The sequence below is a fragment of the Oryctolagus cuniculus genome, chromosome 3, assembly GCF_964237555.1.
Source record: "Oryctolagus cuniculus chromosome 3, mOryCun1.1, whole genome shotgun sequence".
Taxonomy (NCBI): Eukaryota; Metazoa; Chordata; class Mammalia; order Lagomorpha; family Leporidae; genus Oryctolagus; species Oryctolagus cuniculus.
Window position 1 is genome coordinate 143,432,545 of NC_091434.1, and position 18,873 is coordinate 143,451,417.

At 38.8% G+C, this 18,873-nt stretch overlaps 1 protein-coding gene across 14 annotated transcripts in view; it reads right to left on the reverse strand.

The window, feature by feature from the left end:
- The window catches only part of MAGI2 (membrane associated guanylate kinase, WW and PDZ domain containing 2), a 1,584,028-nt gene that overhangs the window by 962,136 nt on the left and 603,019 nt on the right, over positions 1 to 18,873 (reverse strand). The window lies entirely within an intron of this gene.

The window sequence follows — 18,873 nt, forward strand, 5'->3', positions numbered from 1 at the left end:
GGAGATTACTGATGCCATAAACAGGAGTGTCAATTGGTAAAGTCAACAACAGGAGTCACTGTGCACTTACTCCTCATGTAGGATCTCTGTCCTTAACGTGCTGTACACTGAGGCTTAATGCTATAACGAGTACTCAAACAGTATATTTCACTTTGTGTTTCTATGGGGGTGCAAACGACTGAAATCTTTACTTAATGTACACTAAACTGATCTTCTGTAAAAAAAAAAAAAAAAAAGAAAGAAATTATCAATTCCCAACTTGACTCTCACTGGGATTAAACATGACAATAGGTCTGATCTGATTTCATCATCATTTAAAAAAAAAATCATCTATTATTTTTCACTTTATGTTTCTGTGTGGGAGCAAACTGTTGAAATACTTACTTAAGGTATACTAAGCTGATCTTCTGTATATTAAGATAATCAAAAATGAATCTTGATGTGAATGGAAGGGGAGAGGGAGTGGGAAAGGGGAGGGTTGTGGGTGGGAGGGACGGTATGGGGGGGGAAGCCATTGTAACACATGAGTCGTACTTTGGAAATTTATATTCATTAAATAAAAGATAAAAAAAAATTCATTCTTGATCTTGCTCAATATAAAACACACAAATACACAAACTTCATTTTTCTCTTATTTTGAACAAATATTTTTTCTTTCAGTTGGTTTTTCTCAAAGCATTCTGTGAATACAATCATCTCCCTCTCCAGAAAACAGACCAAACAGAAAGAAAGTTTTTCCCCTAGAGATTATTGTGTTAGTTGTTAAAAATTATAAACACAAAGTCTAGAGATTGAGAAAAAAGAAAGCAATTGACAAATTTAATGGACTTCATTTATAAATATAAATGTAAAAACCTAAATTTAACATTTGTAAATAAAATTACATCGATTTATTAAAGAAATAATACATGACTACTAAGTAGGTTGTATTCCAAGAATATGAGATTACTTAATATTAAAAATATATTCGTATAATGCATCTCATCAGGTTAAAAAAGAAATTATGAGATATACTAAAATTGCATCTGACAAAATCAACTTACATTCTTTAAGGCTGAATCAGTAACTCAAATATATTTTCTTTGCAGGACTACAAAGTCTAATCTCAAAGTATAAACCCAAATCATAGTAATCATTTAAACATTAATGATGCTTCCATTTAATTAGTATTAATTAAGACAAGTAGTGTAAATGCCCTTACTGGGATTTTTTTTTCTAGATTCCTTTTTAGACAATTTAACAGAGGTGTTGTTTGTTTGTGTGACAGCAGACCACCCATCACCTCTCAAGGAAACACATGCATCCTGTGGGTAAAATGGTGCTTAGGACAATAAAGAGACTTAGGAGCATTTTAGAGAGCAAGAGCTGGTGAGGAAGAGAAAGGAATGGCAGGAAATGCAGATTGTGATGGCCACTGTACATCTGATAGTCTAGATGGCAAGGTCAAGAAAAGCTGTTCAATGAGAAGGGTTTATGTGTGAAAGGATGTGCAGTATGCAATGCAAATCTGCTACTGAAGCTCCTCTATGAAATACCTGACATCAAAAAGGTAGGTTGTCTTTTGGTGGGGGCAGCAGGTGCAGATAGGTGTTGGATACTCTGCAAATATAACACAGGACAAAGGAGAGTCTGCCCACGAGGGAAGTGTAATATGATTACAGCATTATATAAAAGATAAAATTTCATTCATTGCTTCCAGATACTCACCGAGAAAATCCAAGAGAGTCAAGTGAAAATCAATTTTAATAATAGAGTTTAGTGAGGTGGTTGTTTACAAAAAACTATAAAAAATTAATATCTTTATTATGTTACAGAATAACCACATATGAAGTACAGTAAAAAAACTTCATTCAGAACAGCAACAATATTAGCAAATGTATAGATATAAGCTGATAAAAACATCTAAGAAATGAAAACAACTGAAAAATTTTATTAAGAGAAAAGACTTGAATAAACAGAGTCATATAGTATGTCCGGGTAAAAATTATCATGACTTTCAGTTTCAAAACTGAAAATTCCTTAAGAAAGGAATTTACATACCCAGATATTAACAGAACAGTAATTTAATTAGACAGCTATAGTCTACGTAGCCCAGAAGTGTACATAAGTAGATGCAAATACTGTATCTGAAAACATTTCAAGGTTGGTGATAGGATTCTGGCTTCTGGTAATGGCAGAATAAATGTTCTGTGAACTTTCCTAAAGACAATAATTATAACAACTGAATAAAATCCTATTTTGTAAAGGTCTATTTGAAGGAAATGGAGAGCGACTAAATGCAGCAAAATTGAGAGGAGGTTTACCCTAAAGTTTAGTTGTAAGGCTACAGCTAAAATTGTAAGAAATGTGAGTTTATAGATTTTTGCATGAATTTTGCATGACAGCATTCTGCAACCCTCTGTAACGCTTGTGGTGAGAACCTGAGGACTAACAGCTGAGAGTGGCTGAATACAGACTGAGTCCCAGTCTGGCAGAAAAGCTGGTAAGTTAGGGAAGGAATCCCAGAAGCCAAAGAGCTGCAAAAAAGGTGAGACACAAAACCTGAGTATAAAGTCTGCCCCTATCTCTGGCTTTCCAACAAGTGGCAAATGTAGAACAGTCATAAACATAGGCAAAAATCAGGGAACGTAAGAGAGTTATCTACCCACAAATAGCAGAACCTCATCCTGTGAGATCTGAAAGCTAATACCTTGTTTGACTGAGTGCCTTCCCCAACCTAACTCTGCTCAGGAGGCAGAAATTCGGACTTATAATGAGGACAAAGCTCAAGAGAACAAAGAAACTACAGTTTTTGAGAGAGGCAACAGAAGCAAAAGAACCACCAAATCTGCAGATGGAATTACCCATATACCTTGTTGAAAATAAACAATACAGGTTCAAAAGAGACCCTCAGGGAACCAGAAATAAAAGTAGCAGGTTAACCCAGAACGGATAAAGTAGTGACATCAGCTGCTGCACATCATGTGGCGATGCATAGATGGCTTGCTTTCATGCAAAGTAATTACCTATCAGAACAAACAATAACAACAACAAAAAACAATAATTCTCCAAATGACAAAACAGTAAAAATGACCATTTTCAACCTCAATTTTTAAAAAAAGATTTATTTATTAAAAGGCCGAGAGAGAGAGAGAGAGAGAGAGAGTTTTCCATCCATTAGTTCACTCCCCAAATGGTCGTAGAGGCCAGGTCTTGGCCAGGCTGAAGCCAGGAACCAAGAATTTCTTCTTGGTCTCCTATGTGGGTGGTAGGAGCCCAAGTACTTGGGCCACAGTTTGCTGCTTTCTCAGTCCATTGGCAGGGAGCTGCATTGGAAGTGGAGCAGCTGGGACACCAACTGCTGCCCATATGGGATGCTGGCATCACAGGCAGTGGCTTAACCCACTATGCCACATCCTAGCACCAATCCTAAATTTCAAAAAATGCAAAGGATAAGTAGTAACCCATATTTAGAAAAAGAAGCAAATAGAAAGTGACTCTGAGTAAGCCAGTGGTTGAAGATGACAAAGAATTCAAAGCAGCTGGTATAAATATGTTTAAAATACTAAATAAAATAATAATGCTAATGAATGAACAGACAGGAAATATCAACACAGAAATAAAAAACCATAGAAAGAACTGGAAATTATAATTAAAATATAAGAATCACTTTGAAGAGAAAGATCAGATATGGCAAAAAAGTTAGTTGACTTGATGATGTCCAATTTTATGAATAAAAAATGTGGTTTTAAAAAGTGAGGTAAACTTTTCAAGAATTTGGGACAGTATCAATTGGTCCAATATATGTGTAATTTAGAACTTCAGAACAATGAGAGAGAAGCAGAAAAAGACAAACAACAAAACAACAACAAAAAAACCTGTCATTCATTTGGAAAAATTAAAGCCTGAGACTCTCGACACTTGGTTAAAAGAAATCTCACACACGTTAACTAATGATCCACTAATTTCAACAAACCTCAAGGAGGATAAAATAAAGAGAATCACAATTTATTGTAACCACTGAAAGGATAGAGGGAGTAGTATATAGAAAGGGACAGATGGAGAGCAAGAGAGTGAGAGCGAGTCTGAGAGAGAAAGAGAGAGAGAGAGAGAAATGTTGAAAGAAGCAAAATAGGGGCCAGCATTGTGGTACACAGGGTTAAGCAGCTGCCTGCAATGCCCTGCATAGCAGAGTCCCAGCTGCTCTGTTTGTGATCCAGCTCCTTGCTTTTGTGCCTGGGAAGGCAGCAGAGGCTGGTCCAAATACTTGGGCCCTTGTCAACAACATGGGAGCCTGGATGGAGTTCCTGGCTCCTGGCTTTGACTTGGCCAAGCCATTTCAGCCATTTGAGGAGTGAATCAGCAGATGGAAGATCCTCCCCACTCCCTGTCCTCTGTCTCTCTCTAACTGCGATTCAAATAAATAAATCTTAAAAAGAAAAAAAAAAAAAGAAAGAAAGTGTCAAGAGTAAGAAGACATAGTGTACACAGGGAACAATGAGATGTTTAACTGCTAAATTCTTATCAAGAATTTCTTATAGAGAAAATAATGTTAATAAATACAATTAAGGAGCCAGCATGTGGAGTAGCGGGTAAAGCCACTGCCTCCAGTGCCAGCATCCCATATGGGTGCTGGTTCAAGTTCCGGCTGCTCCACTTCTGATCCAGCTCTCTGCTATGATCTGGGAAAGCAGTACAAGATGGCACAAGTCCTTATGCCCCTGCACCCCCGTGGGAGACCCAGAGGAGGCTACTGGCTCCTGGCTTCAGATCAGCACAGCTTTGGCCATTGCGGCCATTTTGGGAGTGAACCAGCGGATGGAAGACCTCTCTCTCCTCTGTCTCTGCCTCTCCTTCTCTCTCAGTGTAATTCTGACTTTCAAATAAATAAATTAATCTTTAAAAAAATAAATATAATTAAACATAATTTCCTGGTCTTGATTGTTAATTCATTTACTATTCATATGAGAAGTCATATGAGGGGCCGACGCCATGGCTCACTTGGTTAATCCTCGGCCTCCGGCACCTGCATCCCATATGGGCACTGGTTCTAGTCCTGGCTACTCCTCTTTTCAGTCCAGCTCTCTGCTGTGGCCCCGGAGGGCAGTGTAGGATGGCCCAAGTGCTTGGGCCCCTACACCCGCATGGGAGACCAGGAAGAAGCACCTGGTTCCTGGCTTCGGATTGGCGCAGCGCCGGCTGTAGCAGCCATTTGGAAGTGAACCAATGGAAGGAAAACCTTTCTCTCTCTCTCTCTGTCTCTAACTCTACCTGTCAAATAAATTAAAAAAAGAGAGAAGTCATATGAAAAAATTTATTTTGAACTCTTAACATGAGACTTTGTAACAGTAACCCCTTTATAACTTGAAATGTCTTTATACATCTGGCCTATCACATGGAGACTATCTTGTTAGGAAAGCAGTGTGATTGGAAACCAGCGATGTCATCACATGAGAGACTCCATATGCCTGAGACTGCTGAGGGCACTGAGGAATTATTTTAGGCATCATCAATAGAACACAGCACTCTGACTTGCTCCCAGTGTGCTTGTATTTGAGCAACAAATCCCTACGGTGGGTATCATTTCTAATGGGTTAGAACTGGAGTAATATATGATTTTTAAAGACCCATTTTTCTTCTCTGCGATGCATGTCAAAAGTACGATAGATGAAAGAAAGCAGTAATAGTTGGGCTTCCAAGTAGAAAATGGCTGAGAATGGAGGGAAACATAAGTGCATAGGAGGGGATAAAAAGTAACATTACAAAATCATTCTGTGTCCAGCAAGCAAAATATATTATGGTCTTAAACAAGGCTCCCCAACTAGTAGTTCATACATGCAGCATGTGTATTAGGATAAAAAGATTAAGATATATTTCAAACTCATTAAGTTACTTTTTGATGAATCACACTTTTTTTTTTTTTTTTTTTTTTTTTTTGACAGGCAGAGTGAACAGTGAGAGAGAGAGACAGAGAGAAAGGTTTTCCTTTTTTCTGTTGGTTCACTCCACAATGGCCGCTGTGGCCGGCTTACCATGCTGATCCGAAGCCAGGAGCCAGGTGCTTCTCCTGGTATCCTATGCGGGTGCAGGGTCCAAGCACTTGGGCCATCCTCCACTGCACTCCCTGGCCACAGCAGAGAGCTGGCCTGGAAGAGGGGCAACTGGGACAGAATCAGGCACCCCGACCGGGACTAGAACCCGGGGTGCCAGCGCTTCAGGTGGAGGATTAGCCTAGTGAGCTGCGGCGCCAGCCGATGAATCACACTCTTTAAAAAATTCATACACAAACCTCATTCTCATCCACAATCATGTAACATCTGTATTTCATTAAAAGAATATTTAAAGGAGACTCTAGTTGTAAGTATCTTTGAATTTCTTTCCAAGCTCAAAGACTTCTAAAATAGAGGACTCAAGAGAGTGAACCTTTCTAAAATTCACCTCAAAAATTCTTATTCCACAGGAAAGCCACCTTGCAATGTACAATCTCATTGCAAAGCATAAAATTTTTGTTCAATGACATCATTTATCATTCCACCCACAGAAGGCACATCTCTCCGTACCTGTTTGGCATTAGCTGTAGTTGGTACATTAAGTGGTTTTACCGTGACTGCTACGAGGTCATCCTATGGTGTGCTTTAAGTTGCTGCTGTATCCATATAACGATTGTCATATTATGTGCTGAAGATGCAAAGCTCTGGGATGATTTGATTGACTGACTTGGTAATTCCAAAGAAAAGATCACTCAACAGCATTTTATCTATTACTTTTTTATTCGTGTTGACAGACATGTAACTTGAATTTAATTAAGATTAGCACAACGAGGTAGGTATATTGTAAGTGATAATAAAAACAAATTCAAAAAGTGGAACATTCTACAGAACCAATGACATGGTGTTTTCAGCAAGTTAAAATACAATCACAAAAAAACTACTGAAAATCCTAAGAAATGGGAGAAATATATGTCACTTGTAATTTTGGGTTGGATCATAGTTCACACTGGTATGCTACAAACATGATTTCTGTGACGAATGGGAATGACTATGATTATTAAAGCTATTTTTCTAACTAAAGCACACGCTTTATTTAGGTTTCTTCAGTTTCTACCAAGTGTCCTTATCCTGTTCCAAAGACACCATCTAAGGTACTATGCAACATGCAGATATCATCTTGGCTCTGTAGGCTCTCATACATTGTGATAATTTCTCAAACTTCTCTAGCTCTTGATGACCTTGACAGTTTTGAGAAGTCCTGGTCAGTACTTCTAGAATACTCTCCTCCGTTCATGTCTATTTTTCTCAAGCTTAGTCTGAGTATTTAGGAGGAGGTTCATGGAAGTCAGCTTCCATTTTCTTTTATTTTTAAATATTTATTTAATTTATTTAAAAGGCAGAGTTACAGAAAGAGGGAGAGACAGAGAGGTATCTTCCATTTGCTGGTTCACGCTTCAAATGGCTGCAATGACTGGGGTTGGGCCAGGCCAAAGCCAGGAGCCAGGAACTTTATCCAGGCCTCCCATGTGGTTGCAGGGGCCCAAGGACTTGCATTGCAGGCAGCTGCTTAACCAATTATGCCATAATGCCAGCCCCTCAATTTCCATTTTCATCACAATGTACCAAGAGTAGCCCCTCTGAAATGAGACATCACTAATGATGATAACATTTTTATTTTAAGATTTATTTATTTATTTGAAAAGTAGAGTTACAGAGAAAAGGAGAGAAAAAGAGAGAGAGACAGGGAGAGATCTTCCATCTGCTGGTTCACCCTCTAAAAGGCCCAACAGCCAAGGCTGGGCCAGGCTGAAGCTAGGAGTAAGGAGCTTCTTCTGGGTCTCCCATGTGTGTACAGGGACCAAGCACTTGGATCATCTTCTGTTGTTTTCTCGGGCACATTAACAGGGAGCTGGATTGGAAGTGGAGCAGCTGGGACTCAAAGCAGCACCCACATGGGATGCTCTTACTGCAGGCCATGGCTTAATCAGCTGCACTACAATGCCAACCCGTGATGTTCATCATTTAGCTGAGGTATACTTGCTACTTCTTGCTGCTGCTTTCTTAAGCTTATTTTGTCTTTTTAATGTAAAATGTTTCAAATAATACAAGTATAAAGAAGAGTTCAATAAGCACAGACAGACAACAATGTAAATCTTTTGCCATATTCACTTCATATGTAAACATTATGCACACACATCTATATATGCTATTTTGAAAGCACCCATGGGAATATTTATACCAGATAACATGAGGTTTATAACAAAGATCATAAAATGAGGCCTTTTCAAAAGGAAATCTGTGCACAGTCCATACCAACAAGGTATGGAATTATGTACCACATTGTGCCATACCTACACAAAATATTAGAAATTTGTGCAGATATTTGCCTATGCTTTCTCATTTATTTATTTACTCAGTCATTCATTTATATCAGGATACTTATTTTACACTTTGGGTTATGTTCCAATTGTTTAATTCACCTTGCACACAAATTGTTCCATCTTTGCTCACTGAAATATCTCCCAGTTGACTCCAAAGCACATCCTCAATACTGGGCTTTCCTACCACTTCCTTACTTTCTGGAACTCTGAGACAATCTAGGCTTATCTGCTCATTTTAACAAACTTGTATTTTTAAAAGAAGCAATAGAAACATCACTTTAGAATACAAGCTTTCATATACTGATTTATTTTAATGTTCTCCAAATTCAGGGAAGAACGAATTGGTTTTTGTTGCTGTTGTTGCAAGCTAATACAAAATGGTCACAGTTTTGTGGTCTTATGTATTCTCATCAAATACACCACTTACCTGTTAGACATTTCACAACTGTGGTAATGGGATGCTTCCTAAGTAAAGCCATCATTGACATAATGCAAGAGTATCCAAGCAAACTACTTTGGGACTAAATATTCTTATATGAATAGCTATGTGTTAGCTATGTGCTAACAAAGCAAATCAGCAAAGAAAAACCAGTGTTGGAGGTGGTTGTGTCCTAAAGATCTAGTGATGATGCTACTCCTGCCTGTCTTTCCATGCAAGCAAACTGAATCTCATCTATGGGGGAGAAGTAGAATTTAACAGCACTTGAGGGAGCTCTTGAGCAGCAAAGTTGAAGCTTGTGTCCCAGGACACTGCTGTTTATCAGTTTTGCTTCAATGCCACATCTTCTCATAGTAGTGAAAGTTAAGAACAGAATGGTTAACTGAGCCACTAGAATCTGTGACATTGGCAAAAAATTAATAAATTCAAAATGTACTAATTAGGTTTCCACACATAGGGTCAACTCAAAAATGTTACCAATATCACTCCTCCCTACAACTGGCTGATTTATGTATTTATTTAATGTTATGCCATGATAGCTGAGTTTTTCATTGAGTATTCTACACCACAGTCCCTATCAGCGACCTGTTTAAAAACAATTTCTTGATGAACACATTTACTTAACATGATACACCAACTCTTAGCATTTAATACTTCATAGGTCATTTTTATGTGTGTCTTATATCCTCTAAAAATGTTTTGACTAAATAGAATCTGCTCTGAAGTTAAATCCCAGTAGCTATGTGACACACTCTTTAACCGAGTCTGACTTTCCTTTTCAGTAAACTGTAGATAACAACAATCACCCACAATGGACAAAATGAGACAATTTGAAGTAAAGACAATAGCACATTACATCACCCACACAGAAATTCTCAATGTATCTTTATTTTTGTTTAATTTTGGGCTGTTTTTATGGGTATGTGACTTGTGAAGTCACACAAGGTCCTCAACACTCAGACCTGTACTTGTTTTTTTTTTTTTTTTAAGATCTGTTTATTTACTTGAAAGTCAGTTACACAGAGAGAGGAGAGGCAGAGAAAGACAGAAGTCTTCCATCATTTGGTTCACTCCCCCACTGGCCACAACGGCTGGAGCTGCACCGAACCAAAGCCAGGAGCCAGGAGCTTCTTCTGGGTCTTCCCACATTGGTGCAGGGCCCCAAGGACTTGGGCCATCTTCAACTGCTTTTCCAGGCCATAGCAGAAAGCTGGATGAGAAATGGAGCAGCCGAGACTCAAACCGGCACGCATATGGGATGCTGGCACTGCAGGCGGTGGCTTTACCCACTATGCCACAGCACCAGCCCCTGTACTTGGTTTCATATTCTTATATAGCTATAATTCCTTAGTAATTTTTGCATGAGAAATCCTAAATTTTCATTTGGATGGGACTTTTTAAATTATGTCCTGGGTTCACATAACTAAATTGTTAGTCTTTTGAAGTCTGAAATGCAGTAGATGACTTTTCTATTACTAAATATTCCTCAATGCTAAAGTTCAGTTTGCTGCAAGTGGAAGTTACCAATTCACATTCATTGAAAATTATAGTCTGGGTAAAAAGCCCATGAGAGCATTTCAGGCATGGAAAGCCAAGACACTGTGGCAAAAACTGGCCTACGTGAAAGATCTCTGTGAGTGAGATCCTGGTGGAAAGAAGGAACCATCAGAGAAGGAGGTACCTTTCTCTGAAGGGAGGAGAGAACTTCCATTTTGATTATGGCCCTGTCTAAATAATGTTGGAATTTGTGGACTCAAGAGGCTTCCATAGCCTTGGCAGCCCATGATAAGTGCCTCGGTTGACCACTGACATCATAAATAAGAGTGTCAACTGTTAAATCAACAACAGAAGTCACTGTGCACTTGCTCCCCATGTTAAGACCTCTGTCCTTAATGTGTTATACTATGAGAATTAATGTTTAAATTAGTCTTCAAACAGTACTTCATAGTTCATGTGTCTGTGTGGTGTAAACTGTTGAAATCTTTACTTAGTATAGAGTTGATCTTCTGTATATAAAGATAACTGAAAATGAATCTTAATGAAGAATGGGATGGGAGAGGGAGTAGGAGGAGGGATAGGAGTAAGGGTGAGAGGGCGGGTATGGTAGGAAGAACCACTATAATCCAAAAACTTCACTTATGAAATTTATATTTATTAAATAAAAGCTTTATATATAAAAGAGAAAATTATAGTAGTGGTTGGCTTAAGACAGTTGATGGAGCACATCACTAGAATACATGGAACACCTACTGTGGGGAGCGACTGAGACTAGACTGTTACTGGAATTAAGACTTATTCTATGCATCTGCTCTCCCACAATATGGTGCTGAGAGAGAGACCAAACAACCTCTACGCAGCTGCCTCATCAGTTTGATAAGCGGCAGGAGCTGATCCTGCTCCTGATTGGAGGAGAGCAGCGTGCTCGGCATGTGGGTAGCAGATTTGGGATTGGTGGAAGAGGACTATAAAGGAGGAGAGAGATGGCATGCACCAGGAACATCTGAGAGAACACCTAAGGAGCATCTGAGCAGCCCCCGAGAGAGCTGGCCGGCGGTGTGCCGCTCCTCCGCGGAGGTGGAGGGGCCGGCAGCTAACCCGGGACGGCGTCGTTCCTCAGCGAGTGAGGGACTGGCAGCTAACCCGGGAAGAGCCGGGCAGAAAGAACAGCGCAGGGCCCAGTGTCGTTCCTCCGCGAATGGGGGAGCGACAACCTACCTAGGAATCACATGTAATAACTTTATGTCTCTGCATCCAAAAGCTTTTTGGAAAAGTTAAATGGAGGTAATCTATTTTAATCACAGTGAAGTCATGCATATCTCAAACAATACCATGATTATAGGTATATAGTGTGCTTTTTGGTTGTATTTTACCAGAGGGTCAAACTTTTAGGTGAAGAAAATACATTAAAATGAAAAAAATCGACATGGGTGCTACTACTATTGGATATAATACTCCATAAAGTGAATTAACCATGTTAGCAAGATAACAAAGTTAATGATCTTCAGCATGACCTATCCTATTCTTTCCTGAGGCTTTACACTGTATTAAGACTGCAAATGACAAGGCCATAAACGGGCCATCTCTTATGAACTTGAAGTGGAACACCAAAGGCACTTTACAGATATGGGCCAGTATATACAAATGTCAGCTCAGGGGACATCCAGGCATCTTTTGCTGCAAGGATTCGGATATATATGAGTTGGGTATTCATGAAGTTCAAGGAAAATACAATTAAAAGATAAATTTATATTGATGCAGAAAAATTGAAATCCATGCATACCATGGTCCTCAAAAAATTCATGCAAAATGTGTAATATTAAAAACTTCACATGGATTTCAGAATTTTTGCACCAAAAATAAACTTATTTTAAATTTAATTTTCCCATGAACTTGTTGGAATATCTGATATATATATATATGTGTGTGTGTGTGTGTATGTATGTATGTTTTGTATAAAATATATTTACACCTTTCTGTTTATATAAATATACACATACTTTCATATTTTAATATACCAAGACATATTTTTAAAAACTCTATTAAATCAGCATTCTCTACCATCTGCTGGAGATAAATCACATTTGCTCTAGTAAGAGAGGATAGTTTTGAGCCCAGAATATAAAGCCTTTACTAAAACACATTTCAGCTCTTTGGCATTGTGGCTGAAGGACAGCCTGTGCCTGCTGATCCTCTACCAAGCGATTTGACTCCAGTTGATTGATTCTGTTTAAGGGTAACAAACCAATCTACTGCTGTAGGACAGCAAAACTACAATTGCTGAAAGCTCATAAGGCAGCTTCTCCAGAGATGTGAATATAAAAGAGCAGCAGTCCATGTTATTTGCATCAACAAACTGCCCAAAGCAATTCAGCGTCATACTCTTGCACATATCCTGCAGGTGCATTTTATTCCACCTTAGAATGTGAGCTAGTTGATTTACATATTGATGAAGAACAACTGAAACTAAGCAATTAGGCAGGTGATGCTCCAGTTTGGGGGACAAATATTTTAAATGCTGTTAAGTGCAAATTCAGACTAATCTAAAGATAAATAGATTTGTATTCATTGTCTCCTTTAACCAGGGCTATATTAATGAGAAATTAATTGATTCTTGATAACTTTAATGAGGTTTTTATTAACTGCATAATTGGAAAGAGAAATCCATGGATGTAATGAGCATCTTAATTTCTTAGAGCCAATGTGACTGATGGAGTCACAACTTAGAAAAGTCACCACGATGTTCTCAGTCCATTCCCCTACAAACGTCTAGGTAAGGGTAAATTTCTCAGGTCTGCGTTCCTCCTATTTCTTTGCTTGCCTTGGTAAGAGGAAAGAATTGTCAATAGGCAACATTAGCTGTAGAGAGAGCACTTTGTGGATGATTCTAGCATCATATTTATCAGAAACTTTTTGTATGGCTTTTATCATCTTGTAATTATTTTCCCTATTGTTTGTCACTTATAGCTTTTTAGCTTTCATTTTCTCATATAGAAAATTATAAAGATTTCTCTAAATTTCTTTTCAACTCCTATGTTTCCAATGATAAATTACATGGTGACTTTTTATAAAAAAAGATTTTATTTTATTTATTTCAAAGGCAGAACTGAGAGAGAGAGAGAGAGAGAGAGGAAGACAGAGAGAGAGAGAGAGAACTTTCAATCCACTGATCCACTCCCCTGGGACTGGGACTTGAAGAAGCAACAGGGCTCATCGGCCAATACTCCCTAACAGAAGTTATGGTCCATTCTTCTTGAGGGGGGAATGTGATTAGTCAGATGAGTTAACAGACAGTCAGGGTGGTCCTAGTGAAAATTGTGGGTGCAAAATCTTTACCAAGGTCAAAAGTGCCTGCCTGCCCCCTCCTTGGAAGCTTCAGTCTTACCATGAAAATAGCAAGGGAGTGGCGATTCCTTCTGAGCTCCCAGTTTACTGTAAAGAAAATTAGGTGTCCTATCCTTCTTATGGCTGTTTTTGTTTTATCATGAGCAAGTAAGACAAGATAAAAGATTGCAAATCAGTTCTTTTGATTGGTGTTGTCCCTTCCTTGTAACTGAATGTCAAGTTTCTTTCTTCCCCAAAATTGTGCTTGAAAACCCTAGTACTATCAGCCCTATTAGGTTTTGCCTCTCTTGGAGAGTCCCTCCATGCTACTCTGGCTGGAGGTCTTTGACTCTGATAAATCTTACTTTTAAATCTCAAAACAAACAAACAAATAACCCATTCTTTTCATTCATTGTCTAGATCAGTTATTCCCAAGAAAAAATTTTCTTGACCTAAAGCTTCAATTTTGCCAGAGAACATTCTAAAAATTTAATTTCCAAGGCTATTCTGAAGCACTGAAACAGAAACTCTGGGAGTGAGGCCTAGTAGGCCTAATAAGTTCTAATAAATCCTTCTGATAAAGTTTGAGATCCATTGGAAAGATACAAAGTTCCTCTTTTTCACATTTTTAGCTCATTTTGGTAAAGAAAACATACTTTGTGAATGGATATAGCCTAGTAGATGGCCCTTAGGAGGCTCAGTAAGTGATACTTCGTGTGTCTCTGTTCAGATGCACCCTTTCCCCCATTTCCTCCTCTATCTCTGTAATATAATTACTGCTTTAATAATTTGTTTTACCCGGGAAGATGGAACTGACATGTGTAATGCACGTTAGATTCTCCAGATTACTTCTCACAGGTGGTATTGCCTGGTTTTTACTCTCACTTTTCTGACAATGGAGGTCCAAAAATGTTAAGAGATGGGGTCAGCACTGTGGTGCAGTGGGTTAATGCCCTGACCTGAAGCACTGGCATCCTATATGGGCACCAGATTGAGAGCCGGCTGCTCCACTTCCAATCCAGCTCTCTGCTATGGCCTGGGAAAGCAGTAGAAGAAGGCCAAAGTTCTTGGGGCCCTGCACCTGCATGGGAGACCCAGAAGAAGCTTCTGGCTCCTGGCTTCAGATTGGCACAACTCCAGCTGTTGCAGCCAATTGGGGAGTGAACCATCAGATGGAAGACCCCCCACCCCACTTCTCCTCTCTCTGTGTAACTCTTTCAAATAAATAAATAAATCTTTAAAAAAATGTTAAGTGATGTTAAAAGATTGTATAGTCAGGAAATGTAGAATTGAGATATGAACTCTTGCTGAATTACACTGCTGGTGCTGGAGTCGTGGCATAGAGGGTTAAGCTGCTGCTGACTGCGACACCAGCTCTTATGTGGGTACTGCTTTGAGTCCCAGCTGCTGTAATTGTAATCCAGCTCCCTGATAATGTGCCTGGATCCTGCCACCCACATGGGAGACCCAGATGAAGCTCCTGGCTCCTGGCTCCTGGCTTTGGCCTGGCACAGCCCCAGTTATTTGGCCATCTGGGGAGTGAACCAGCAGGTCTATCTATCTATCTATCTATCTCTATATATCTATCTATCTCTATCTATCTATCTATCTATCTATCTCTCTATCTATCTATCTTTCTATCCTTTTCTCTCTGTAACTCAGGCATTCAAATAAATAAATAATTAAAAATTTTTTTTTTTTATTTTTTGACAGGCAGAGTGGACAGTGAGAGAGACAGAGAGAAAGGTCTTCCTTTTGCCGTTGGTTCACCCTCCAATGGCCGCCGCGGCCTGCGCGCTGCGGCCAGCGCACCACGCTGATCCGATGGCAGGAGCCAGGCACTTCTCCTGGTCTCCCATGGGGTGCAGGGCCCAAGTACCTGGACCATCCTCCACTGCACTCCCTGGCCACAGCCGAGAGCTGGCCTGGAAGGGGGGCAACTGGGACAGAATCCAGTGCCCCAACCGGGACTAGAACCTGGTGTGCCGGCGCCACAAGGCGGAGGATTGGCCTAGTGAGCTGCGGCACCAGCCCTAAATAAATAATTTTTTAAAAGGAAAGAAATGCACTGTCTTCAGTTTTCCACCGAATTTCCAACCCATTTGTAGGAGGGACAATCAATAACCATATGATTACCAAAACTGTTATCCCTAAAAGTGAAAAAGTAAAAACTGGGTCTGAGATTCTAAAAAAATTAGCCGAAGTCTTTTGTTCCTGTACATAAACATTAACTTTTTTATTTGTAAAACTGATGTTAAATTTTATAAGGTTGATTGATGGTAACAAAATTCATAAGCTCATTTTACTCATAAATCATCATACAAAGACAAATTTTCACAAAATTTTCAAGAAACAAATTAAAGTAAGATTAAAAAACAGATTCATGGGGGCTGGCGCTGTGGCACAGTGGTTAAAGTCCTGGCCTGAGGTGCCCGGCATCCCATTTAGGCACAGGTTTGAGTCCTGGCTGCTCCTCTTCCGATCAAGCTCTCTGCTACGGCCTGGGATAGCAGTGGAAGATGGCCCAAGTGTTTGGGCCCCTACACCCACGTGGGGAACTAGAAGAAACTCCTGGCTCCTGGCTTTGGATCGGCTCATCTCTGGCTGTAGTGGCCATCTGGGGAATGAACCAGTGGATGGAAGGCCTCTCTTTCTGTCTCTACCTCTCTCTGTAACTCTTTCAAAGAAATAAAATAAATCTTTAAAAAACCCAAAAAACAGATTCATGAAAGGCAAAAGTCTTATCAATATGTAAGCTAAGAAAAATGTACAGTACAAACAAATCCAATATCATATTTTAAAAAATATTCTGAACTCAAATGTTCAAAATAGGATATAACAGAAATTTTCTCAATAAAGGTCATACGGTAGACTTTTTTCTCTGTATTAATTTATAAATTAAAATACTTTTTACTACTTACATTAATGAAGAATTTTTAAAAGATGTATTTATTTAAAAGTCACAGCCACAGAGAGAGAAGGAGAGAGACAGAGAGCTTCCACCTGCTGGCCTACTCCCTAAATGGCCCCAATGGTCAGAATTGGGCCAGGCCGAAGCCAGAAGCTAGAGGCTCCATCTGGGTCTTCCAGGTGAGTAGCAGGGCCCGAAACCTTGGGCCATCTTTGCTTTTCCCAGACCATCAGCAGGAAGCTGGATTGGAAATGAAGCAGCTAGGAAATGAAGCAACATCTGTAGTGGATGCTGGCATTGCAGGTGTTGACTTTACCTACTGTGCCTTAACAATGGCCCCAGTGAATAATTTTTAACCTAAAAAAAAAAAATCTCCAAAACTTGGAAAGAGATTTTCAGTGATTAAAATCACTGAGCAATCTTAAGTAATTAGAGCACACACTAGCTCTTTAAGAACTTTTGAAATGTATTTAGCAGAAGTCAGAGCTATAAACTAGAGCTTAGAGTCAAACTCTGCCACTACAGTGTGGAAAGTGGCTGTCTTAACCATTAAGACGAGTACCAATTCCCAATTGCCTCCACCCTTCTGCCACCATTTTTTTTTTAACTTGACTTTAGCCAAACTACTCTTCAAGACTGTACTGATGAAGAACTGAGAACAAGGCACATATTAACCAGAGTTGTATTACAAAACCATTATGTAGAGCCTTAAAAAAAGAAAAGTGGCTTTACTCAACAGAAAATACAGCAGTACCATAAATTAAACCCGAGGTCTATGTCTCATGACTCACTTGATGGTTTACCAGTTCTAGGAAATGCATGTAGGAATTTAGATGAAAGATGATGGTGAAGCCTCCAAGGGATGGCTGTTCAACACAAAGCATTATTTACACTGAAGATCTTCACATTCCAGAGGTCAAGAGAGCATGGCCAACTACACTCACTCGGTTTCATTAACAAAATGGCAGTATAGAAATCTCTGTATTACTAACTTCAAAGGTTAATAGCTTTGTGGAAATGGTATTCAATTTAACCACAATGCTTTATTTAAAAAACTCTATAACTCTCTTAAAATTCTTATACATACTGAGTTACAAGTAAATAAATTATATAGGCATTTGACATTCAAGAATTTTTTTCAATTACTCTTTTTTATAAAGATTTATATTATATAGGTTGGGTTGGGATAGGTTGAAACCAAGGGCCAGGAAATATATCCTGGTTTCTGATAATGGGTGGCACTTGGGCTATCCTTCACTATCTTTCAAGGTGCATTAGCAGGGAGCTGGATCAGAAGTGGAACATCCAGGAAGTCAACCAGCACTCTGACATGCCGGCATTGCAAGCTACAGCTTAACCTGCTGTGCCACAATGCTGACATCTTGTTCTTATATTTAAACTAAAGAATAAAAAGAATGATTCTTTTTCAACTTATATTTTTAGGCTTCAGTAAGAAATAACTTCTCAAAAAGAAGTTCAAAATAAAACTATTTGTCAGTCTATAATGACAAATCAAGTTCATTTAGAAGCTCATTCTCATTCAACAAATAGACTTATGAGGGACATCATTTTTTCCCTGCATATCTGTGAACACAACCACCTCTATGATATTTCAGAACCTATTTAATTTTCTGTATAAATACATTTCTAGCACCTGTTGGAACTGTCTTTAGGCTCTCACTTAGTTGTTCTACCCAGAGTTTGCACCACTTTCATTGTCCTTGAAACTTGCCAGGAGAACAACATAAAATATCCGTGGAAGATGGATAGTGTGGTTAACATAAATAAATCAATCAGTACTGTTAACAAAGTTCTTTTTATACAATAATATAAATATACATACACCATATTAAATAAAAATGTCTTCTGTTTTGAACCTGGAAAATGATTCAGGAAACCCATTCTTTAAATGAGAAAATATATTTATAAATGCTGCGTTTTATATCATGAATGGTGTACCCATGCATTCAGTCAATCTATTGCTTGGCTTTTACCAATTAGAGCATAACGATTTCCATTTTGGTATGACAAGCTGTATTTTCAGTGATGTTTATCATCTCTTTGGTGTCACTGCCACTGACTACGATGACAAATAGAAAAGGTAATCAATAGTAACTAACATGAATTGCCATCTTACTAAGTGGTTTTCCTTCAAATATCCATCTCTAAATTATAAGCATCCAGAATATTTGTTTAGAGACACATTTCATAAATGGCACTTAAGCTTCTAGATCAATTGACCAAGTACTATTTAAATCTTTATACAACTGAGCCCAAATACTAAGCATACAATTTCAATGAGTTTGAACAGTAGTACCATATTTTAGAATTTTAATTTCAACTTAAGAATTT